Here is a 6143-nt window from a genome sequence, read left to right as displayed (position 1 = left end):
GGTTTTCTACCTAAGCGTATCATGACAGATTTCCATGGTGGAATGAATAACCAAACGCTGTGAAAAGGAAGTTTTCTTTCTGTGCTTTCTTTTTCTCCCTCTCTGCCCATCCAGGCTGGCTCCTTTCCACCCTCCTTCCACTTCTCTTTGTTGTTGCTAAAAAGATTAAACTTGTTTGACCAGGTTCTGAGTCAGCACAGTTGTAAGGGGAAGATGAATGAGGCTCTTTAACCCTGCTTATCCCTCCGAATGCCCTCCTCCTGGAAAGAAACACACACACGAATGCTCCGGGAAACATCCGTTTTAATGTTCCTTTTATTTTTAAGTCATTCTTTCCCCCAGTCTTATTTCTACTTCTGTCAGATAATGGGGCTGCTCTCGCTCCTGCTGCTCTCTGTGCTGAACCTTTCTCTGCTTTTCCAGGCTGAAAGGGCTCTGCCTTTCTTCTGGATCTTCTGCAGTAAGCCAGAGCAGGACGCGTGATCCTGAAAGGCCAAAGTGCCTTTGTTCTTTTGTCCCCAAAACCTTTCCCCTCTCCCCTCGAGTCTCACATCTTGATCCTCTTTTTCCCTCAGTCCTCGGAGGAGTCTGCTTTCAAAACCCTTTCATCGTGGCAGTGAAAATTGGAAACGTGAAGAGAAAGATGAAAGGTGGTACAGAGATGGGGTTTAAACCCAGGGGCAGCAGGTTTGGGATGGGCTGGGATGCTGCTGAGCAGTGAGGGGAACACCTTGGGGTGCACACTGACCTTGGCATCTCCTCATGGGTGCTCACACTTGGCATGTCCCATCCATGTCACATCCTGAGCTCCTGGCACTTGCAGCATCTCAATTTGCCAGCGCCTGGACCCAACCAAAGAGCATCTTCGTGCCCCCTGGGCTGGAGCCAAGGCAGAATGAAACCTCAGGGCAGGATTTCAATCTCGCTGTGTTAATTGCTCCCTGCATTCCTGTTTGTTTGACAGCCTGCCACCAAAGCCCACAGAGCTCCAGGAAATTTCTTGAGCTTAAGGCTTGGGAGAGGCAAATATTTTCCTTTTCTGTTTGGGGGATAAACAGAAGTAAATGGTGCATCCATAATCCTGGAGTCTGCTTTACAAATGCCTTGTGGTGGTACTGCGTGTCATTCATGGAGGTGACTTTTACAATGAAAAATCCCATTTAAACCTGACCTTTCACGTTCTGGAACATAATAGACTGTGCAACCAAATCGCATCCTGCTGGCGGGGACACCAGTGAACTGGAATATTAGTTTTGTGAGGGAAGGGGAGATTTGACTCCTGGGAATTTGTTTGTCAGAAGTTGTGTTTAGGGGAACGGGCAGGGGGAGCTTGGTGGGCAGTGCAGGACACTGAGTTTGCCCCCAGCCTGCCAACACCATGGTCTGTGAGGTGAAAATCTCCCTGGGGAAAGGTGATCTGAATTTGGAAACAATCTCCAAATAGCCCTCTCTGCAGGGATGTCTGCTTGTCTCCCAGGGACCAGGAGAATGAAAATGCAGAGAAGGTAAATGAGGTAGAAACAAGATCTGCTCTTCTGCAAGCAGGGGTTATGTGTATTTTGCCTGGATGAGACAGGATGGGACGAGATCTAGCTCTCCCCAGCACCACTCCCTGTCCTGCCTCTGCCTGGGCAGCAGGGCAGGAGGGGCAGCCCGTGCAGGTTGGCCTATTTTGGCCTATTTCCAGCCAAATAATTAATTATCACTGCTGTGCTCCTGGCAGGGCTCTTTGTGCAGCAGCTCCCCACGTTGGCTGCAAATTCCCCCATTCCCAGGGCTCACAGATCCCAGCGGCTGCTGCTCACAGCATTTATGTTAATACACTATCAGGCAGCCACATCCCATGGCTTATCATTTTCATCAAGTCTTGGTTTTATGGTTGAAAGGAATTACTTTCAAAAGACCATTACCACCTCCCTGTTTCTCATGGCCTTATGCCTACCTGCTGTTAAGCTTTTATAAAGGCATATTTTTTTTGTGTAAAGCTCATAAAAGCCACTACTCAAGTCCCATGCTTGAGTCCACTTCCCTCACTCGCTGCCTGGGACTCTGACTCGGTTGATCCTGGCTGGAGCTGCTGGGAAGCTGGGCAGTGCAGGAGAGAGCAGCTGCTTCCCTGGGGCTGTGATGGTGCCAGCACAGCCAGAGCAGGAGTGCTTCTGATGAGGATGCTCTGGTCCTTCTCAGGGAGGACAAGGGGACACCGCTGTGCTTGGCCATCTTCAGGCAGGATGCTGCTGGCCCTGAGCCTCTGTGGTCCTGCTCATCCCAAGCACAGATTTCAGCAGCTCCTTTACCTCTAGGTCCTGCCTTCCTTTAGGAACTGAGCTCCTCAGGCTGTGGTGGGCAGATGTTCCTCCCCTCAGCCTGTGCCACAGGCTCTCAGAGCCGGCTGGCAGGGCAGCATCTCCTTTAGCATTCCTGCCACATCCACTGCTGCTTTACTTTTTATTTTTTCACTGGTGAGTTGAAAAGGGGCAGGCAGCTAGTCACACTGCCTGATAGTCACTTGCCAGTAACATAAAAACTCTTATGCGCCAATATATCAATCAGCGTTACGTGTCAGCCTTGACTACTGCATTCAGCTTCCATCACCCAAACAAAATCACGCTGTAGCAGCTGAGGAGGAGGCTAATACCGACGGCTGCAGGCATGGCTGGGCATACAAAACACGGCTGGGGAGCTGGGTGGCCGAGCTGGCTGCTGAAGCCAGGGACAAAAGCTGGGCAGATGCAGGGTGCAGGCAGGGATGGAGTCTGCCCAGCTAAAGCTGGGGTGATCCTGCCCTGTGGGGACAAGTGTGGTGGTCAGGGAGGGGTGAGGGTGCCCTGCATGTTCACTGACCACTGGAGGGGCCACAGCACTTAGCAGACGGGAGATGCCCATGGTCCTAGGCAGGAATGGCCTGGGGTCAGAACCTGCAGCTCCCCCAGCCTCCTCCTGCTGACCACCACACCTGCTGATCATCACACCTGCTGACCACCACACCTGCTGACCACCACACCTGCTCCTCCTCTTTCCATCCGATTGTATTAACTGCAGCTAGTTAAAAGGAAGCAGTGGTTTTCCAGAGGGGCACCAGCCTGCTGGGAGGCTCCTTGTGAGAACCCTCTGCCAGCCCAGGTGCCTGTGGTGCCTCCTGGGCAGGGAGAGTGGCCTTGTCCTGGTCCTGAGAGGGAAGCACTGCCCTGTGCAGGGCTGATGGACTGGGGAGCCCCTGCAGCCTGTGCTGGGTCAGGCAGGCATGGCTGGCAGTGAACACTAAGGTCTAAGTTATATTTTGGATTAAAAGTGCATAAAAATGTAACTGTGCCAGGGGGGCAGTCCCCAGCTCCTTGGCAACCTGCTGGTGAGATGCTTGGTGTTTGCATCCCTCTGGCTTGGAGAGAAGAGGTGCAGGGGGGCTTCATTTGCAGACCCTCTGTGGCCCCAGGCTGCTGCAGGACACAGCTGTCCCCAAAAGGGACAGGTGATGCTCCCTGGCTCCTGTGGCACTGGGGATGCTGCTGTGCCTCCATGGGTTTGCTGGATGCAGCCATTGGATCATCCTCAGGGCTCTGCTCCTGCCTGGAACAGTGCTGGCCTTGGCCCTCCCTGGGCTGGTAACCCTGGGCTGGAGAGGCTGCAGTGTGGTGCTTTCACCGCAGCAGAAACCTCCAGGCTTTGCGTTTCTTCATATTCAATATGCGAGTGGCCACTGTATCTCCTGATTATTTAATTTGACTGGAATAAGAGGTATTTGTATTCATTTCCAGAGATGATGTACAGGCCTGATCTTAAACTGATTTAGACAGTATTGTACATCATGAAAAATGAGAATGGGGAAATCTAATGTATGGCTTTTTATTTTTTTAAATAGGGCACTTCACAAACCTGCGTGGAATTACAACAGATAGGCAAATGCTGTCACAAAAGTCTCTCTTAAATGACAAAAGGCCATGAAGAATAGCACTGCTCAGCAGAACAATACAAGCTCCAATAATACCATCACATGCTTCCTCTCGAGTGGTTTGTAGTCCGAGGGCTCTGGCAGATGTCCTGTGTCAAACCTTCCCCTGGTCACTGCAGTGGTTACCTGTGTCACTTGTGCCCTCTGCCAGCAGTCCCCGTCCTCCTGGGCAGGCAGCTGGCTTCTCCAGGTGCCTGCACATCCCCTGGCCATGTTCACCCCTCCATGTCCGTGCTCCAGGTCTGGACTCATCACCAGCACTCACCTTGTGTCTGCATTTTGGCTGGGCCACTTACACCACCATAGAGCCACAGAGTGATTTGAGTTGGAAAGAACCTTAAATACCACCTAGTTCCAACTCTCCCACCATCCCTGTTGTCTGTGTGGGGAGTGGATTGTGAGCCTGGAAGTTTCTGCAGCCTGGAGCTCTCTGGGGATGTGTTTGTCCAGGACAGCCCAGGTTTGGGAGGGTGAGTGGGGGCAGCAAGCAGGCAGAGGTGAGCAATGCTGCTCTGACACACGGATATGTGCAGAGAGAGGTGCTGCTCAATGCTGGGGAGGGCTGCCAGCTGGGAGAGGTGACATCAGGAGCTTAATGACAGCACTCCAGGTGGGAATTAAAGCACTGGCTGTGGCTTAGAGAGTGCTGTGACCTCTGCAAGGTCCCATTGTGAGCAGTCATTAAAGCTGCTGTGATGAAGGGGGAGAGGCTTGAGCAGGTGCCCTGGCTGGGTCAGAGCACACACACACACCTTGCTGTGTGGTTTCTGTAGCATTTGCTCTCATCTTCCTTCCAAAATCATCGCAGAGCAATTCTGGGAGCTGCTAGGAAACAGCCGTGTGATTGGAGGTGGCTGTGTGCCTGTCAGAGGTGCAGCAAATGGATCCCCTATGGGAACCTCTGAGGATCAGTCCAAACCCTTCCGTGGACGTACATATGCTTGGATGGGGGCCATATTTTGACCTTGACTGGATGGGAGGTTTTAATTATCAGAGCTGGCTGAATAACACACAACATTTTGCCACGGGCAATTTCTAGGAATTCATTTCAGCTTTCACTGCTCACACCTTTTGGGCTCTGTGTGTATGAACACACAAACAAACCCACTCCAAAGCAGGTGTTTTCACCCGAGTCACGTGCTGAGGGCACTGTGATGTTATTTACACCTCTTTATGCTGCTGCTCTACTGTGGATATAAATATAACTTACACATCACTGTGTCGCTGAAAAGAAAGTGTGAGATCCCAGTTCTGAGGAGTCACACAGCTTCAGTCAGTGCCACAGGGTGGTCTGGGGGTCAAACCTGCATTCACAGAGGAGCCATTGCAGGCAGGGTGGCTGTGCTGGGACATGGTCTCTCCCACCCCACCTCATCCCAGGATGTTTCCTGCAGAGGTGTTCTACCTCCTTCCCAAAGCATCCCAAATTGTTCCCTGGGCCGCCCCTCCAAACAACCAGGCAAGCATTGGGAGCCTTGTAACTGTGAGCTTCAAGAGACACTTGTTGCTGCTTAAATATATAATAATGAAATGAAAACAGTCTTCTGCTGACTCATGGGAGTGTTCCATCTTTGCAGTGGCATGAAGTGATTTAGCCATTAAGGTTAATGCTCGTCTTCCTGCTGTCTGTTGGAACTCTGGGCCAGGCAATGCAAATAGCTTAGCCAGTACTTTTAAAGGTCATTGTGCATGAAAAAATAAAGATCATACACCGCTCATGGAAATGTCCTTAGTAATCACTGCCTTCTCGGGGGAGGAGGGACGAGACACTCCTGGAGTGTTTATCTCATCCCGCTGAGGGTTTGGTGACAGCCCTTCAATTTTTGGCAGCTTTAGCTGCAGGTTGGCATCACCTCCAGTCCTCGTGTCCCCCCATGTGGTTCTGGCAGTCCCTGGATGTGGAGGATGCTGACTCCAGCCACGACATCAGCAAGGCACACAGGGCAGGTCTCACCTCTGGGCTCATCTCTGGGTTTCCTGCAGAAATCCTTTGGGTTCAGATCTTCCCTTCTTTGCCTTTCCCCACAGGATGTCTTGCTCCTAATTTATCTAGGAGGTAATTTTAATCCTTCTCTCCTCAGACAACTGGCTACCTCCATGCATAATTAATTTATTAACACACTAACCTACTTTAAGGTGATAATCTCTTTAGGGTCACAGCAGATCTCAGCCTGGCCTTGTGACAGGAGTTTTC

At 51.4% G+C, this 6143-nt stretch overlaps 1 long non-coding RNA gene across 1 annotated transcript; it reads right to left on the bottom strand.

Moving 5' to 3' along the window:
- Positions 1-343: 343 nt before the first annotated feature.
- Positions 344-4513, bottom strand: LOC146437595 (uncharacterized). Its single transcript, XR_014852346.1, has 3 exons — positions 4215-4513; positions 749-1039; positions 344-485 (listed from the first exon to the last, which is right to left on the bottom strand). It is a non-coding gene; the product is annotated as an uncharacterized LOC146437595 (long non-coding RNA).
- Positions 4514-6143: the final 1630 nt, after the last annotated feature.

The sequence above is a fragment of the Lichenostomus cassidix genome, chromosome 4A (genome assembly GCF_008360975.1).
Source record: "Lichenostomus cassidix isolate B80296 chromosome 4A, HeHo_3.0, whole genome shotgun sequence".
In the NCBI taxonomy this organism is placed as follows: Eukaryota; Metazoa; Chordata; class Aves; order Passeriformes; family Meliphagidae; genus Lichenostomus; species Lichenostomus cassidix.
The sequence above is the reverse complement of the archived record's forward strand: the minus strand, read 5'-3'. Positions and strand labels throughout refer to the sequence as shown.